Source organism: Ochotona curzoniae, unplaced genomic scaffold, assembly GCF_017591425.1.
Source record: "Ochotona curzoniae isolate NIBS_2020 unplaced genomic scaffold, NIBS_Ocur_1.0 contig_2692, whole genome shotgun sequence".
Lineage (NCBI taxonomy): Eukaryota > Metazoa > Chordata > Mammalia > Lagomorpha > Ochotonidae > Ochotona > Ochotona curzoniae.
Window position 1 is genome coordinate 7857165 of NW_024465556.1, and position 19403 is coordinate 7876567.

At 39.5% G+C, this 19403-nt stretch overlaps 1 protein-coding gene and 1 non-coding gene across 8 annotated transcripts in view; one reads left to right on the plus strand and one right to left on the minus strand.

Annotated features, from left to right (window-relative positions):
* FAM13C (family with sequence similarity 13 member C) overlaps positions 1-19403 on the minus strand; it is a 112407-nt gene that overhangs the window by 79968 nt on the left and 13036 nt on the right. The window lies entirely within an intron of this gene.
* Positions 933-1040, plus strand: LOC121153540. Its single transcript, XR_005883418.1, has one exon. It is a non-coding gene; the product is annotated as a U6 spliceosomal RNA (small nuclear RNA).

The window sequence follows — 19403 nt, forward strand, 5'->3', positions numbered from 1 at the left end:
TGAAGGGCACTTTTGAAATTGGTTTCCCACCATTAGCATAAGTATCAAGTATGTTTCTTAAATCAGGTCAAATAGGAAATAAGAAAGTGTCAGACTTGTGTTTCTAGTGCCTGCTACCATGATGCTTACTTTTTCTTAACTGATATCATGTCAAATTCAAACCAAACATTTTCTAACAAAATCTGACATCCTTGGACCTTACATATACGCTAGCCTCCTTTTAGGTACTGGAGCAAACATAGAATTAGACATTGGCATTTCCCTGCTTTACCCATCACATTACCCAACTTTACCCAACCAGCAGAGGATGTTTCTGCTTGCCATCCCATTGAACTAGTCATTGAAGATTTTAAGTCTCACCATTCCCACAAAAAGCAGCTAACATAAACTAGAAACATCCATTCCAACATTCCCCCTTTAAAGAGTGCGCAGGTTTCAGATCTCTCCCATTTTCACAATATGTGGTTCAGGGTTCTGTTTTCATCTTTTGAGGGATAAGATAGAAGAAGGAAAATAGTATCTCAGACACTCAAGAAGTATTTAGGTGGATTCCCATCCCAAAGAAATTGATTTAAGAACCATTTTATAACTGAGATGAAAATAAACTAAGGTACAAATGGAATATGATATACCATACTATCTCAGACTAAAAGCAAGTTAACAAAAGGAAGTGAATCACAACAGGGAGGTTATTGTGATATAGAAAGACAACCAATATTTTTGAGAAAGTGTTATCTGTGAAGCTTAACACTCAGTTGTGTTATGGATTAACATCTACTTTAATAGTATTCAAAGAGGCTAAGTTATTAATGTTAATAAACAGTAATGTCCCAATATCCACAGTATTATCCAACATGGTAAATTTGTTTGGGGTAGGGAATCCATTCCACAAAAGTGCAAAATACTAGCTCACTTTAAAAAGGTCTCTACCAGTGCTCACTTTGGAAGCACATATACTGAAACTGTTACAACACAGAGAAGATTAGCATGGCCCCTTGTGGATAGATGTTATGCAAATTCATGAAGCAGTCCACATTTTTAAATATCAGGAGCACTATAAGACATAGGTGGAGACAAAGGCTTTGTGGATAAAAGACTCCAAAACACAGGCAATTAAAGCAAAAATAAACAAACAGAATTAAGTCACATTAAGAGGCTACAGCATTGCAAAGGAAACCATCAACAAAGTGAAGAGGCAGCCAACAGAATGGAAGAAAATGTTTGCAACTACACAACAGATAGGGGATTATTATCCAGGATTTACAAAGAGTTTCAGAAAGGCAAAACAAACAAGCTAAGAAATTTTAAAAGGATATGAACATATTTATGAAAATATTAAGTTCAAAAAGCAAACAGAAATATTAAAAAAAAAAAGCTCAGTTTCTTTAGCTATCAGGAAAATGCAAATACAAACCACAATGAGGTTCCACCTCACTCCAGTAAGAATGACTATCATAAAGGAATCAGAAAACAATAAACGCTGGCAAGGATTTGGGGAAAAAGAGCCTAATCCATTGTTGGCAAGAATGTAAATTAGCATTTACGTTATAGAAAACAGAAAGGCGATTGCTCAGATATCTGAACACAGATCTACCATATGATTCAGCTGCCCCAGTCAGAAATATGTCCAAATGAAATGAAATCTGCATATGTGACTGTTACGTATAACTCCATGTTTACAGCAGCACAATGCACAATAGCTAAGATATGGAACCAACCCAGAAGCCCATCAACTGATGACAGATACCCCCCCCCAAAAAAAGTAGAATACGAACTATGAAATACTATTCAGCCATAAAAAAATAAAGTTTATCATTTCCAATTACAGTCTCAGCTGGAAACCATTATGCTTAGCAAAAAAGGCATTCCTCTCAAACAAGTATATTTTTTCTCTGATCTGTGACAACTGATACACAGAACACAAAGAAAGTATTCACTACCTATCTATTTTTTTTTAATTTACTTCGTATGTCATGATATATCAGAAAGCTAAGCCTGCTACTGTGAAACAAATGAATACACTAATGTAGTAACACGGGTGGAGGGAGGGGCCTGGAGAGCAGGCAGAAGGAATCCCTATGCTTCTAAATTTAAATCATAAAAATGTGAAATCTAGGCTAGCATTGTAGCTTAGTAGGCTAGGCTTCCATCTGTGGTGTTAGCATCCCACGTGAGTGTTGGTTTGAGTTTCAGCAGCTCTATTTAGATTCCAGCTCTCTGCTTATGACCTGGGAGTAGACTGGAGGATGGCTCAAGTGGTTGGGCCCCTGCAGCCAACTGGAAAACCTGAAGGAAGCTCCTTGCTCCTGGCATCAGATGGGCTCAGCTCCTGTGCATGAACGATCTTTCCCTATTTCTTTGTAACTGCCTTATAAACAACCAAAAAAATTAAAAGAAAAATGTGAAATCTATTCAAAATTCTCTATGTACAATGTCACCATGAAGCAAGAATAACTCTAGAAGTGAACTCTCATCTTACCAAGGCTGCACAAACATCCTCTATGTCTAATTTCCCAATTCAGTCATTATGACTGTTCATCTCTGGGTCTTTTACCAAACTGGTCACAATTAGAATACGTGCAGTTTTTGCTGTATAGGGAGTCTGTACATAGAAAGTATGTTTTCTTGTACACAGTAACACAAGATGTGTTTGAACTGAATGGAAAATTTCAAGTCAAGGTAACCCATGACAAAGTTCCAGTCTTAGGATAATCCCACAGATTTTTAGAGCCAAATTTTAACTGCAGTACCATTTATCCTGAGGTTTTAAAATTCGAAAACCTAGCAATTATCCAGAATGATGGGTACAGCTAATATTCAGAACATTTGTACTCAAAAGCAGTTGGAGTTCAGCTGACGATACCTCAAGTCCCTAACTCAAATGCCACATTGCCCTTCTTCAAACTAATTTCCAATGAGTTTCAAAATATAAAAAACCCTGATAAGAGACAAATTCCACCCAGTAAATTATTTTGCCAATAAATGAAGATTTTCATTAAGAAGATATTCTCAGATCAAATTACTTTCCCAATTATCTGACACCTGTCCATTATCTAATCTGTGCTCAATCTGTAGATCAGGCCTAGGAATTAGAAAAGCTCAGTCTCCTATTAGGACTCAAAAACAAAAATATTCAAGCTGTACCAAAACAATTTCCTTACGACAGAATCTAAGACCATCACAATCCAGTTACTCACTGTTCCCACCTAGTCTCCAACATCCCATCCCTTCTAGAGCCTACAATCCACAGGTGATTGAAGCAGCAGTTCTTGAACTGATGTCTCCACTTACAGTGTATTCCCTCAGCCTAGAAAACTTCCCAGCTCCTGCCATTTCATGTGCTTAAAAAACAATTCACAACCTGAACCAAAAATTACCTCATGTGAGCTCTTCTATTCAGTCTCATCTTCAGAATTTTATACATATTTCTATCATTGGATTTCACTCAATGTTGTATAAATCTGTATTTACTGCTTATTAAAGTGAGGGACATCAGCACAGCTCTCTAATCATACAAGGGGAGCTTATCTAACTTTGTTTTGGAGACCCTAAGAGCTAAGGGATGGGCCATCTGCCAGAAACTGAAATGTATAGGCATCAGTTAACCTTCAGCTGCAGAAACAAAGCTGGAAAGAATCCTATTTTGACTGGTTGAATTGCATATGCGCTACAGTCAAACTGTAGCCATTATCAGGCCTTATGCCTACCAACGTTAGCAGGTGCACTGACTGGACAGTTGTAGAAAGCATGAATCACTATGGAAGCAGTTGTTATTGATGATTTTAAATAGATGTAAGACAGGTTCTAGTGGTTTTTTTGTCACCATGCTAGAGTACAGTCAGTCTTCTCCTAAGAGAAAAGGAAGTTTTCATTTTCATTATTACTACTGTGAAGATCAGGACATAATAGCCATACTAATAGATAATACTCTAAGATTTATTGAGGCCTTACTAGATACCAGGCATTACAAAAAGTACTTTAGGAGGATTATCTCATTTAATCTTTCAGATATTTTTATAGGTGGCACCATATCCTTCCCTTTACACCCATTCTTATATGGAGAGGGAACTTAATCATCATATTAGTTTAAAACTCTATCTGAAGGTCAATCAGTTCTGCTTCTTGCCACCCAACCACAGTCCAAGTTGATAATATCCTATACAAACTGCCAAGGATATCCAATTTTAAGAAAACTAGGCCTTTCACCTGTACAGTGCATGCCAAGTCCATGATCTCTGGAGGTGTGGGGTCCAGAGGGTTCCAGGTTGCCTGGCCTGCGTCCTTGGGCCTGCCTACATGGTGGGTACTAGGTCCAAGAGTCCCAGGGGGTGGGGTCTTATGGGTCCAGGTTGCCTGACTCAAGTCTGTGGGTTCACTTGAGTGGTGGGTGCTGGTTCTGAGAGTTCTAGGGGTGTGTGGTTCTGATAGGGTCCTTAGGCAGATTAACAGAGAAGAGAGGCAGAAAAAGAAATCTTCCATCCACTGGTTCACTCCCCAAATTGCCACAGTGGAGTTGAGCCAATCCAAAGCCAAGACTCAAGAGCGTCTTCCAGGTTTCCCATGTGAGTGCAGAGTTCTAAGGACTTGGACCATCCTCCATTTCCTTCCCAGATCATAAGGAGGGAACAGGATCAGAAGGGGAGCAACTGACTGGATGCTGATATGGGACACAGGCAGCGTCAGTGGAGGGTTAGCTTGCTATGCCGCTGCACCAGCCCCATGAATTGATTTTAAAAACTATACAGCATGTTTCAAAATTGCAGATGAGGAGATAAGAAGATGATTTTATGATACAGCCATTTAAGTCAACACCTGCAATTCCGCCACCCATTCCAGTTCCAGCTGCTACGCTTCCAATCGTTACCTGCTAACATGCCTGAGACAGCAACAGAAGATAGCCCAAGGGTTTGGGCCACTACCACCCACATGGGAGAACTAGAAAGCTCCAGGTTCTTGATTTTGGCATGGCCCAGCGTTGGCCACTGCATCCATTTGGGAAATTAAATAATAGATAGAAGATCTCTTTTCTCTCCCTGCTTCTCTCCCCACCTCTCTCCCTCCTTCTCTGCTTTTCAAGTAAATAAACCTTTTCCAAAAAACTGTAGACTAGAAATATCATTGAGCTATACTTATTTTCTTAGTATGACTGCTAAGCCAGTAGTTAATACTAGGTTATATTGGCCTAATTTTTTAAGGATTTGATGAGTCAGATGTGCCTTATAAAAATCATTGCCTTTTCCAAATTTTCTTAGTTTCTTTTAGGGGGAGGGTGTCAAGTACTTTAGTCATTTGGTTGAAATACTTTGTTTGTGGTTAATTTTTTTTTTTATTAAATGTTGTATTACCCATTGTAACATTTATCTGAAAACAAAGTCAGCAAAGCTTGGCATAAACATAAAAATTACGTGTGAATATTCTATAATATGTTCAACGACTTTTGAAAGATCAAGGAACCTTGTAATTGTATTTCCTGAGCAAACATATGTTTATAAATTTTCTACTATTAAAAAAGAATTAAATGGCTTGCTACATCTAAAGCTCTCACAACAAGGCTATGGAAGCACTATCTTCCTAATCACCACAGCTGTGCAGGTATAACCTAGAAAGTTGGAACCTAGACTACAACAAGTTTCAGCAGCAAAAAATGCAAAACCATTAGAAAGGGAGGTTTGGGTTTAAGGATGAAAGTGGCCTTCAACTCACTACAGACTGTATGTGAAAACACGTGAACAGGACCTACATGGTGGTAAGCAACTCAGGAATACTGGATGTTCTTCTATATCCAGAAACATCCAAAGAATTTCTGCAATGAATTACCCGCACTTATTGACCCAAATCAAGGTTCCTCTATACCAGTTTGGAATGGAATCTATTATCCTTGAAGGAAAGGATATGGAAATAAGCAAGCCTAGTTTTATTGCTTCAAGTGCCAGTTAGAAACTTTGCACATGTCTTATTTCTATACCCACTTCCCCATCTTGTATCACCTTGCAGTAACTGGATCTCAGTTGTAGCTCCCTGTACCTGCCTTTCCCTTCCCTGTCTATGTGTGGTTCTCACATCCTCTGGGATCAGGATCCCATTAGCTCTTGCCAGTTCCCTTGTAGCAGTAAGGAGCCAGCTCATTGTCTAACTTTAAGAAGCTTTTTATTGGTTTTCTAAGGCTTCAAATGACCAAAATTTGTCAAGCTTAAGAAACAAATTTATTATTTCACAACATGGAGGCTAGAAATTCAAAACCAAAGTGTCAACAGGACTGCTATTGCCAGAGGCTCTAGGCAACAATGCCTTCATCCAGCTCCAGCTGGCCTCCTGCAGGCACTGACTTCAAGTGACAACATCACTCAAATCTCTGTCTCCATCCTCACATGACTTTTTTCTCTTTCTGTGTCTGCCGTTTCTCATAAAGACACCAATCACGAGCTTTAGGATCCACTCAAAAATCTAGGACAAACTCACTTGAATTTTAAATTCATTTTATCTGTCAGGTCTTTTTCCAGATAAAACATATTCTAAGGTTCTAAATGGAAATGAATGTGTAAGGAACACTATTCAATCTACTCTACTCTTTCTGCCTACAAAGAGGGGAAGCAGCAGCCCAATCAGGCACACTCAATCCAGCTTTACTAATGAGCAGTCACTTTTGAACTGGATTTGGCTAGCCAAGCAAACTGATAGACAGCTTTGCTCAAGAAGAAATTATTAGTAGAGCCCAAAGTTTGAAAAGTAAAAGACCAGGTCAGTGGAACTGGGGTAGGCCATTTTCAAGACAGAACATTAACTCCAAATAGTGCTAAAACTAAAAAGAGGGAGCTGATTAAAATCATGCATTTTAAAATAAAGAGCCAGAAAATCATCTATGCATGAAAGACCTGCTTTTTAGACTTGTTTGCAAAAGAAAAACCTCCTTCTAAATAATACAACATTGAAACGCTTCAGGACAAATCACAGCAATTTGCTTATAAATAAGAGAAGAAGCCAAACAACACCAGCATCAGATGTGACCAAATCAACAATAGAATTAATTCAGAGGTATGGAACTGCAGTAAATTATAGGTGTGCCTGCTTGCATTTTAACCAAAGTTAATTTTAATGACAGGAAAGTTAAACAATGCTGCAGATACATGGTAGCTAATGCATTTTCTGCCTAAAAGATATGTAATAGTGTCTGCAAACTTAGTGAATTAGAATTTTATTTCCAGGGTTGGTGGCATTGCATAATGGGCTAATCTACCTTTGGTGCCTGTTGAGTCCCGGTTGTTCCACCTGTGCTTGAGCTCCAGATGCCAACATCTGCACCAGGGTCTGCAGAGAGCTGATAACCTCTCAGCAGACTGTTGCCTGAGCCCCTCACTCACTATCACACCCTGGCATCAACTAGGCTACAACAGTTAGTACAGAGCTTACAGATTCCTGCCTAATAAATGGCAAAGGGATGTCTCTAAGGTCAGTTGTTCCTCCAGATACCTGTTTTCTTCCATAACCACCTGCTCAGTTACCAACTAGCCTGATTTTTCTAAAAGAGCATTAGATATGTAAGGTCCCTTTCCTCCCACCCCTCCCTCCATCCTGGTGGTTCATATCAGATACAAAAGATTACAGCTATCCAAGTCTTAATAACCAATAAAAAGAATCACAAATTTAAAGGGATACAACTTTAATCCCTCAAATCATTATTACATGCTTGTCTTAAATATTTTAGATTTCTAATGATCCTACCATTTGTTCAATCTGCTTGTCTTTTGACAGAAATATCGGGTTTTCTGAGAACTGGGCATCAGTTTCAATCAGCTGAGAAGACAATAATGACAGAGATGCGCTGACATTAGGAAGAGGCAGGAGGGAATAAAGCCTGCCTGTGGATCCACAAGTGCAACATTCAATGACATTGTCCTGGTGATTTTTAAATTGGGTAGGTCACTCATTTAGTATAGTCAGTGATTTCTAGATTAAAAACACAATGAACAGCCAACAATAACCCCTACCATGCTGACAAATTGATGGAGCATCCTGATGGTCTCCCTTTGGCTATTTAAAGTTGGGTAAGGTTAGAAAGCCTGACAATTCAACCTTGGAATGATCTTTCTTATTGGAAATTGCTGGCACACAGCAACATCACCAACTCAAGAAATCAAAATACTGTAGCTTACTTTGTTATAGAACAAAAAAGCACCACTAAACACCTGTTTGGGCACAAAATTCCTTAACTGTGGCTACAAATTACTAAGCAGAAAAAGTGCAAAGGGATCAGCTAGGGAAACGAAAAAAAGATTGATGAGAAAACCAAACTAGTCTTTGATGCATGGAAAGCCAAGTTGCATTATGATTCAGAGAACATCAATTACCTGTGTTAAGGCATCTACATAATGAAATAATGCTTTTAATAGTTCAACCCACCTCATTGTGCATTGTGCATGAACCTTAGTCTAAAATATTAGCTTTAAAAGCCACAATGCTCTAGCTGACTGCTGATCTCCATCAGAATTATTGCTCAAAAATGCAGCACCACTGCTCTGGCAGATGCTGCGTCACTTCTGATCATTTTAACAGAGGAGCTGGTTCATAAAAGTCGCCCTTTCTATTGATTTGATGATGGCTGCTGCTCACAGAAAGCAGGTTCTCACGGCAGGGGTGATCTACAGCCTGGAGGTCAAATTCTCATTTTTTTTTCCAATGTTTCCCTCCAATCTCCAAAGCATCATCATCCCAAAAAAGGTAGGGAGGTTTTTCCATACATTTCATGCTATTAGAACATGAAAAATAATATAAATACTGCTACATGCTAGACTGAGGCTTCTGAACTTCTGATTTCCCCTCTTATATCTTAACCACCCTTGAAGGGCAGACCTAAAAACACACCTGTGGCAGATTTTAGGCCAGAATAACTTCAATTACTTGTTTCTACCTTGGGAACAGCTGGACTTGGTTACACAGTGATATTATGCCTACTTGGCAGATTTGTCAAGTTTAGTAAATCCCAGTAAAATTGTTAAAACTGAACTTCAGATCAAAGGTACATTTAGGTTTAATAATTTATGTAAGGTACCCTCTGAATTATTTGGGACATTTCCATTCCAAAAATATTATTCTCATTTATCTGAAATTCAAATATATCTGGGCATCCCATCATTTTATCTGGCAGTCACAAGCCTCATAAAATATGAAACCCCAAACTGCAGGCCTGAGGTTAATGTGTTACGTCTCAGTCCCAGAGGAAGATTTACCCATGTCTGAAAGTCTGGCTTGGCGACTCCTAGTTACTCAAATGCCAGTTCATGATGTCTGTGTTTCACAGACTTCCCAAACAGCTTTCATTCCAAGCTCCTAAACAGGCTGCTGAGGTCCTTGCTAAGCTGATTTCCTTGGTAAGAATACTTAGCTTTGGATAAATGTCACCAAGTACAGGAGGATGTGAATTTGTACATAGCTGTGTGTACAGGAAACCCAGCTTCACAACTGACAACATCCAAACTGTTAGACACACTTTCTACAGAAAATATTTTTAATTAAAATTTAAAATGCCTCCAAATCATAGCACTGCAGTCGCCAGCATACTCCAAATACACTAAAATCTTCTGGCAAGAGTAAAGATAACTATTGAGTTCTGAAGTTTCATTTGGGAAAGGATAATAACTCCATTCTAGATCTACCTTTTTGTTCTCCATAATAATGAAGCCAGTGTTCAACTGAAGGAATGCTTGTACCAAATTCCAGATCCTATTCAAAACAGTAACAACATACATATATCCTTTGGCTAAAGGATAATTAACTGAATCGTGGTTCTTTCCTTCTAATTCCTGCTATTACACTTGATCTTAGCCAAAAGGCTGAGAAGCAATAATTCTTGCTATTAATAACCCTACACGAAGGACAAGAAAAGACCAACTAACCTTATGATTCTGTAGATTACGTATTATTTTAAGTAGGGGATGTGGAGGTCATTAATATCGCTGGCTAGCATTTTCATCTCCCTTACATGATACACTGCAAAATTGTACCTCTTGATCCCTTGTGTTATAGGGAGGGTATGGCTATATGAGAAGCACACAACCATCCCTGGCCATTCAGCTTTGTACAGCTAAAAAGGAATTATCCAGATGCTTTTTCTCTTAGAAATCAGCTGAAAAAGCCTCCATTAGCTGTGGTTCTGAACCTACAGGGGTTAACAGGCACTTCTACTGATCAAGAATAGCTAACAAGTGAAAAACACTTTTGCTGAAATTTTTATTTGAAAGGGAGTGAGACACAGGGTTCTGTGTTTTTATTCCCTAAATGTTCACAGAAGCCAGAGTTGCACCATGGCAAAAGCGAAAGTCCAGAACTCAGATTTCTCACATGGAGAGCCTCCATTTGCTGCCTGTTGGAAGTACATTATCAGGAAGCTGGGATGGAGCCAGGACTCAAACCCAGACACTCTGACAGGTGATGAAGATACCCCAAGCAGCATCTTAACAACTTAAGCAAACGCTTGTCCTGAGAAATGTATTTCCATTGATTCAAATTAGTAACACTATGGTTTGCTTGTGATTACAGCAGATCCCACCCTATTCCAAATCAGAAGGCATTCAAAGGGAAGTTTAGTGTACACCCAGCCAAAGGAGTCTATAAAACATTCTAGAAACTACTTTTAGTTCCATAAAATTAGCTGAATGCTTTCAAAATCCCATTTTTAGTCCTTAGAGATATATAAAGTTCCACTTCAGAAATAGGAAAAATAACACTTAAAAAGACTTTATCTTCAGACCAGAATGTCTCACCAAGAAATCGTTGAACCAGTAGGATAATAAGACACTGGACTTTATGCTTGGTAAATACTTCCAATGAAAGAACCTCAACTGCATTTGAACTGTGGTAACGCAGCAAGGTGGAGAAATCCACCATGGGGAGAGGGTTTGGGGAGGGGTGGGGGGAATCCCAGTGCCCATAACACTTTGTCACATAATGCAATGCAATTATGTGACAAAAAAAGAACTGGTAAGTAAAGTCACACAAAAAGTAAATAATAAAGAATTTGAACTGTTCTGCATCTATGCACTATGAATTTTACCACATCTCTATAGTACTCATTTATCATTGGGTCATTTTAAAATTCTCTGTATTAAGAAGCAACAGCTTTTGGGATCCCATGGAAAGGCAATAGGTGTTATCAGCAACAAAAATGTCCAATGGATGTTTCTTTTCTCCATATATATTGAGATGAATTCATAAAGGTGCATATTGATAGGAAACAGCCTTGGGACTATGTAGAGAAAATCTGAAACTATTTAAATCAGAATTGTTATATACAAAATATACATTGAAAGAAACAAAATATGGCATTTTAATAGTCATACAATATGGCAATAATCTATATTTGTGGTTTAATATTTCAGGAAGGAGGATAATGAAAACCAGTTCTTGTCATCTTCCATGGCTATACACAGCCAACACTATCAATACACTTTTGTTCATGTTTTTAAAGACAGTTATTCTATAACTTTCATAACAAGTGAGGAACCAATTAGATAATGCAACCCGGAGCACTAAAATGCCAACTCTCAATCTTCTCATTGCTTATAAATGGAAAAATTTCAAACCAGTTGATGCTGTTTTGAAATCAAATTCCAACTGATTACTAATTTATTCTATTTTTGAAATATAATGCTGAGATAAAAAAGCAAACTAGATTTTTTTGTTGTTGTTGTTGCAACATGTATTGTGGTGGCATTAAGCCACCATTCTGGACACCCACATACCATACTGGAGTGCCAGTTCAAATCCTGGCTGCTCCACTTCCTATCCAGCTTCCTACTGGTGCATCCTGTGAGACAGCAGATGATAACCCAAGTGCTTGGCCTCGTATCAGCCAGGTAGAAAACCACACTTCCAGGATCATGGTTTCAGGGCCGCCCATTTCGTGGGCATTAGGAAAGTGAACCAATAGACTAAAGCAATCTCTCTCATTCCTCCATCCTCCATATCCCTCTGCCTTTCAAGTAGATGAAGAACCTTGAACAAGAAGATAATATATTTCTATGTTTCTTTCAAAAAGTGACAATGTTAAGTTACAAACCACCCAGGTTCTTTGTGAAAGGCAGAGTTACAGACACAGAGAAAACTTTCATCTACTGGCTTACTCCACAGATGGCCAAAGCAGGGCTGGGCCAGGCTGAAGCCAGAAACCAGGAACAACTTAAAAGTTTTCCATGTACACACAGGGTTCCAAGTACTTGAGTCTTTCTCTTTTGTTACTTTCCCAGGAACACTAGCAGGGATTGAACAGGAAGTAGTCAGGACACAAAATGGCACCCGTATAAGACACTGGTGTTTCAAGTTGCAGCTTAAACCACTCTGGTTCCTTTCTAAAAGTAACTTTCTTCAACATCTTAACCATTCGAGATGTTGGTCGATAATTCAAAGAGGCATTTCAGAAACGGTGAGAATGCAAGAAATCAGTAAATTGAAACTCTGAACTGACTGCGCCATTTCTCCTAGCCTCACCCCCTAAATTTACAGCAAGACTTGAAGGGGAACTTGGAAAACAGACCAAGAGGCCCACTTTCCTTCTTCATTACTAACAATTCTTTCAAAAAATCCATTCTTAAGCAGTAATTGAAGTAAAATCTCTACACTAGAGCTTCAAAATTAGGGCATCAGAAAGGCCACAGCCTAAACAAATATGCCCAAGTACTTATCCAGCTAAAGTCAACTGTCACAATCAGAAAATGTGTGCTCTTGACACATTGCAAGCAGCTCTCCAAAGCATATTCAGGACCTAAAAGTCTTCCTCTCAGTGAAAAGCAAGTGAAATTCTATTTGAGGTTCATTTAGCTGTCCAGTACTCTCAATTTCAAAATCAATCACCTGAACTGGTGTTTTTTCTTTTGCCAATTGGAGTTGCTGAGTAGTTCAGTAATACAGGGGGGAAAAAGGCACAGAGTGGAATTGGAAACAGAATTTTGTTTCCTTTGTTTAGGGAAAAATTGGCTTAGAATTAACTATTATATTTCTTTGCATTTAAGGTTTCACTGTCCAAATTAGAAACGAATATATTCACTATTTAAGTTATTTTGTCTCGAAGTATGAAGAGGTTTTAATTCCTTAAGATAAAAATGAAAATTTCATAATTAGACCTGGATCCCTTTCCACCCACTTAACACACCTACTGGTGCCAAGTGGAAGAAACCCAATGCTGATGTACACCAGAACAAACATGTGGTCTCCAAGGAAGTGTGTAAGTGGTATGACCACAGCACACAGCTTACAGCAGAAAAGCTCAACATAGCCTCCAACTTTTTGTCTTCTGTCAAAATAGCCACCAGAGGGGAGGACAGAAGGATGGTTCACAGCATGATGCCAGATGGCACAGCACGAGGAAGGCAAGGCTCCATCTACCAATTCTAAAACAAGAATGCCCTCCAGTTATGAGGTCTGATACAGGAAGTTTGCTTATTCAAATTCAGCCTTCATAATCAGATTGGCAGGGATTACTATTATGACTTGCATAATAACCAACAGAGAATCATTCCCAATTTTCCACAAAACATTCACAACTTGTATCAATCCTCTTTAGAAATAGTTTGTTACCTAATTAGTCATTCAACATAAGAGCAAACTAGTACTAGAATCCACTTTCTAAAAAAAAGATGTATTTTATTTTTATTGGAAAGGCAGATTTAGACAGGAGAGACAGAGAGAAAGATCTTACATCTGCTGGTTCATTCCCCAAGTAGCACAATGTCAATCCTGAGCCAATCCTATGCCAGGAGTTTCTTCCAGGTCTCCCACACGAGTATAGGGTCCCAGTTGGGCCATCCTTTACTGCTTTCCTAGGCCACAAGTAGAAAGCTGGATGGGAAATAGAGCAGCCAGGACACGAACCAGAGCCCATGTGGGATACTAGCACATACAAGGCGAGTCTCAAGCCCATTTCAATCCAAAGTTTAGGCTTAGTACTAACTTCTCATATATATCAACTTAACTTTAACATGTCAGTGAACTCTGGAAATAACTTCTCTAATCCCTGGCCAATAAACAGGCCATTAAATGTTCCTTATCCAAGTCATTCTTTTGCAAAGCCCATTGTCTGAGAAAGGAATAAACAAGTAAAGGTAAAATTTATTGTGGCTCATGTACACACTCTCTTTATCCCAAATACCTTCACTTCTTCCGGGACACTCTTGTACTCTTCTTGGCTCCCTGTCTTTATTGGATTAGTAAATATACTCTAAAGTAGCCCCTTTCTAAATTATCCAAAGTGGTTGAAAACTGGAATACATGCACACAAAACTTCAGATTCCATCTACTCCTCTCATGGAAGTGATCTGGATCAAAATAAACAAAAAGTTGCCCAAAATGAGATGTCAGTCTGACACTTTACAATCCAGACTTCTGATTCTAACTCAGGAGCCAATAAAGAGAAGGAAAGAAATATATCAGTAGGTCAGCTTGTAACAATTAGCCATCTGGCTTCTTCTTTCTTCCCTCAGTCCGAATTCCTACCCTGGTTAGAATCGGTCTGAAGAGGGCCCAGCATGGTAGCCTGGTAGCTAATGTCCTCGCCACTCTGAGCTGCTCACTTCGGATTGGCACACTTTCAGCTGTTGTGGCTGCTTGGGGAGTGAAGCAGAAGATGGAAGATCTTCCCTTCTCTCTCTCCTCCTCTCTGTATATCTGACTTTGCAATAAAAATAAAATAACTCTTCAAAGAAAACAATCAGTTGGAAGAGCTACCTTGGGATCCTGCATGCAAACTGTGAAAAGACAGCTCTCAGACTAGGTAACAGCCCAACGCATACAATACAGCAATTCCGTTCCTTTGGAGGACTTTTCAAAAAAAAAATTTTTTTTAATTGAAAAGTCAGATTTACAGAGAGAAAGAGAGACAGAGAGGAAGGTCTTCCATTTGCTGCCTCACTCCATGCGGCCACAAAAGAGCTGAGCTGATCTGAAGCCAGGAGGCAGAAGCTTCTTCTGGGCCTCCCATGTGGGTGCAGGGTTCCAAAGCCTTGGACCATCCTCTACTGCTTTCCCCGGCTGGAAGTGAAGTGGAGAACCCAGGATACAAACTGTCATCCACATGAAATCCTGGTGTGTGCAAGGTGAGGACATTAGCCACTAGGCTGTTGTGCCAGGCCCAAAGATTATTTTTAAATTTAAAACATGGGGCCAGGCATGGTGGCCTAGCAGCTAAAGTCCTCACCTTGAACGTGCCAGGATCCCATTTGGGTGCCAGTTCTAATCCCAGCAGCTCCACTTCCCATCCTGCTCCCTGCTTGTAGCCTGGGAAAAGCAGTTGAAGACAGCCCAAAGCCTTGGAACCCTAACCCTCATAGGAGACTTGGAAGAAGTTTCTGGATCCTGGCTTCGGATCAGCGCAGCACGAGCCATTGTGATCACTTGGAGAGTGAATCATAGAACGGAAGATCTTCCTCTCTGTGTCTCCTCCTCTCTATATATCTGACTTTGTAATAAAAATATAAACCAATCTTGGGCCCAGCGCGGTAGTCTAGTAGCTAGGGTCCTCACCTTGAACGTGCCAGGATCCCATGTGGGCACCAGTTCTAACCCCGGCAGCTCCACTTCCCATCCAGCTCCCTGCTTGTGGCCTGGGAAGGCAGTCGAGCAAGGCCCAAGGCATTGGGACCCTGCACCCATGTGGGAGACCTGGAAGAAGTTCCTGGCTCCTGGCTTCGGATCAGCGCAGCACCAGCCATTGTGCTCATTTGGGGAGTGAATCATCGATGGGGGATCTTCCTCTGTTTCTCCTCCTCTCTGTATATCTGATTTTGCAATTAAAAAAGTAAATAAATCTTTAAAAAAATCAATCAATCTTTTTAAAAAAATTTATAAAATGGTTCTTCATAGGTACTTTTGGGGAATCCTATCTCATGACAATTAGCGCTCACTGTCTTGGTGAGTACAATAAACACGAAGAAGATCTGTAGCAGCATATAAGCTCAAATTCACCAAATATTCTAATTTTTCAAACATAACCACTCTCTCCACCACAATGCATGGTAAACCTAATAAACGTGACATGCATCCAATTATCAAAACTCTTAAAAAATAGCTCTCTCGGGCCTGGCGCAGTGGCGCAGTGGTTAAGGTCCTCAACTTGCACGCCCGGGATCCCATATGGGCACAGATTCTAATCCCAGCAGCCCTGCTTCCCTTCCAGCTCCCTGCCTGTGGCCCAGGAAAGCAGTCGAGAACAGCCCAAAGCTTTGGGACCCTGCACCCCCGTGGGAGACCCGGAAGAGGCTCCTGGCTTCGGATCGGCCGTTGCGTTCACTTGGGGAGTGAATCATGGGACGGAAGATCTTCCTCTCTGTCTCTCCTCTCTGTATATCCGCTTTTCCAATTAAAAAATAATAAAAGTAAATCTTTAAAAAAAATAGCTCTCTCAAAATCTGCTCTTATATGTTCAAGTCCTGGTAGAGTTTTGTCTGATATTAGATGACACTACAGTTTTACCAGTAATTGTGATTGCTATTTTAAGTGTTGACCTGTCCATACCCTTCTTTCTTTTAATCTAGCATCATCTGCACCATGGTTTTTCAATCAGTAGTGTAAATTAGACTTACCTATGGAGTTTAAAAGAAAACACAAATGCTTCTTGGTTTAATTGATCTTTTCACTTTTAATTTTGCTATATTATTTTACAACTACATTGTTAGAGGATTTCTTTTTCCTCCATGAAAACTATATTAAGAGTCCAATCAAGGCAGGCTAATCCTCCACCTGCAAGCACTAATATCCCACATGGCACTGGCAGGTGTCCCAGATTTTCCACTTCTAATTCAGCTCCCTGATAAAGGCCTGGGAAAGCAGTGGAGGATGAACCAAGGCCTTCAGTCCCTACACCTGAGTGCAAGGCCACGGAGAAGCACCTGGCTCCTAACTTCAGCTCAACTCTGGCTCTTGCAGTCAGTTTGGGAGTGAACCAGTAGAAAAAACCTCTGACTGACTCTCCTTTCAGCAGAAACCAACTTTTCAAATAAAAATAAATCTTAAAAATAAACAAAGAAATCCAGGGCCCAGCGTGGTAGCCTAATTGTTGTGAAATAGATTACATTTTAAGAGAGAAACAATATCAAAACAGAGCTTATATTCCTGAGCACAGCACAATAGCCTAGTGGCACTGGGATCCCACATGGGTGTCGGTCCATGTCACGATTGCTCCAGCTTCCTTTCCAGCTCTCTGCTTGTGTCTTGGGAAAGCAGTAGAGGATGACTCAAAGCCTTGAGACCCTGTAGCTGCAAGCAAGACCCAGAAGAAGCGTCTGGCTCCTGCTTTCGCATCAGCTCAACTCTGGCCTTTATGGCCATTTGATGAGGGAACCAGTGGAAGGAGGATCTTCCTCTCTGTAGCTCTGAATTTCCAATGAGAATACATAGTAAATCTTGAGGAAAAAACTATACTCTCATTTTTATCAAATTAATTTTGAAGCATATGTTAATCTATCCAACATTCTTAACTTCTTTGAAAATAAGTTTACTGATGATCCTCTAGGACATTGCCTCTCATTTTTGAAACTAAGATCATTCTCCATTTTGCATGTCACATTATACATATCATGAACCCTCATGAGACCTTTCAAAACAAACTTGGGAGTAGCATATTAATCAGACATTTCCTCTATTCATACTGCTTCTGTCCTCTTACATACTGCTTTCCTTTAATGGCTGCCAGAGGTTTGACTAAGGCTTAGGCCAGGTTCTCTGCCGTCAACAAAGGTGACTCCAGGACACTGTGGTCAAGGATCAGATAACTTAAGCCAGTGACCACAATGAACAAACTTTTGGATTCAGGTATCTGATGACACCAGAGGGTTTCAGTCAGGAGTCGCAAAACTTCAGTGAAAAAGCAGATGATTTTAGGATACCACTACCCCAAGATCAAAGGAATCAGAATGAGATAGGCCTGAATAGACATATTAGGGAAATTTTACTGTAGTTATTTGTTTAGTATTCAGTTGTGTTCAAACTCTTTTATAAATATGACAAGTTCCTTCCATATAATTCAATTATCCACAATCCATAAGAATTTAGTAGATACTGCTTATGCAACCCTTAATGTTTTAATAGTACTAGCCCTCTCTGACCACCAGTTCTGAAATACATGTCCTCAATTTGTCTTGGGGGGGGGGCTGGGTTGGGAATAGGTTATTTATATGCATTCAATAATCCTCTTTCTCCCTCTGAACTAGGATTTAACTGGGGAAAAATGTATCACACAACCAGTATCTTGCCTGGAATGTTACTGAGAACAAACCCACTGAATTAGATAGGGCAGCCCACCCAAATTTCAGTGGCAATTTTAGCCGATACCTAGAATCCCAAAGTGATTTCATGAGTAAAGATTTTACAAGCATCTTCCTCTCCTGAAAATCTTTGTGTCTGAGCAATATGCTGGGAATTACATGGTTTATTAGTACTTTATTACAAGTAACGGCTGTGTAATTTCTCTGAGGCCAGACTATAGGATGACAAGAAAGAGGGCAAGCTAAGGAGAGACAGAAGGTCACCCTTAAATCCACAGTCACAGGTGACTTCTGATAGTGAGTTCAGGATCAGAGCCTCTCCAGGACTAGTCAGAGTCCAGGAGCAGCCCATCAGGGACTTGTGCCCTGGTCAGAAAACACTTCCTATCACACACGTGATAGAGAACCAGCAAATAGGGTCTCAAGCTTACATCATGGAAACTGTATTTCAAGCTCACCTTTCTAATGAGAGATATATTCAGTTGAAGATAATAATAATCAAGCTTCAGGAATGAAGAGGGCATTTTCACCTCACTACAAAATTAACTGACTAAATAAAACATCACAATGCCAAGTAAGAAGAGAAATTTAAAAAATTCACAACTCAAATAACATAACTGTAAGTTCAAACAAACTTCCCAAAGTTGTTCTAATAGGAAAATCAACTGATGCTCATTTGCCAAACTGAACTGGACCTAACCTTTTTACATAATTAACCTATTAAACTCAGTCTCCCACGATATCTTAAGATTTACCATGCAAATGTTTGCAAAAACAAACACCAGAAAAAAAAAACCTGACACACAAACATTTATGGAATATCCATGTCCCAAAAGTTACGTTAGAGGCATTACAATTACCAAATCAATGTTGGAAATACTGACGTCCTAGTAAGATCAGTGTATATTCTATTCATCTCGTTTCTTCTAAAATCATTAGAAATTATGTTGGGAATTTTTATAACTTAAGAAAATACCACTTTTCTATATTCATGTGAACAACTTTTTAGATTTTAAAAATACCAACTTATAAACTAGCCGGGAAGAAGCTTCAAATCATTCATTCAAATACTTCTTGGATTTCTTTTGCTTTATGTAATAATCAGAGAAACAGATCTTCCATCCACTCTTTGATTCCCCATATGGTCACTCAAAAAAG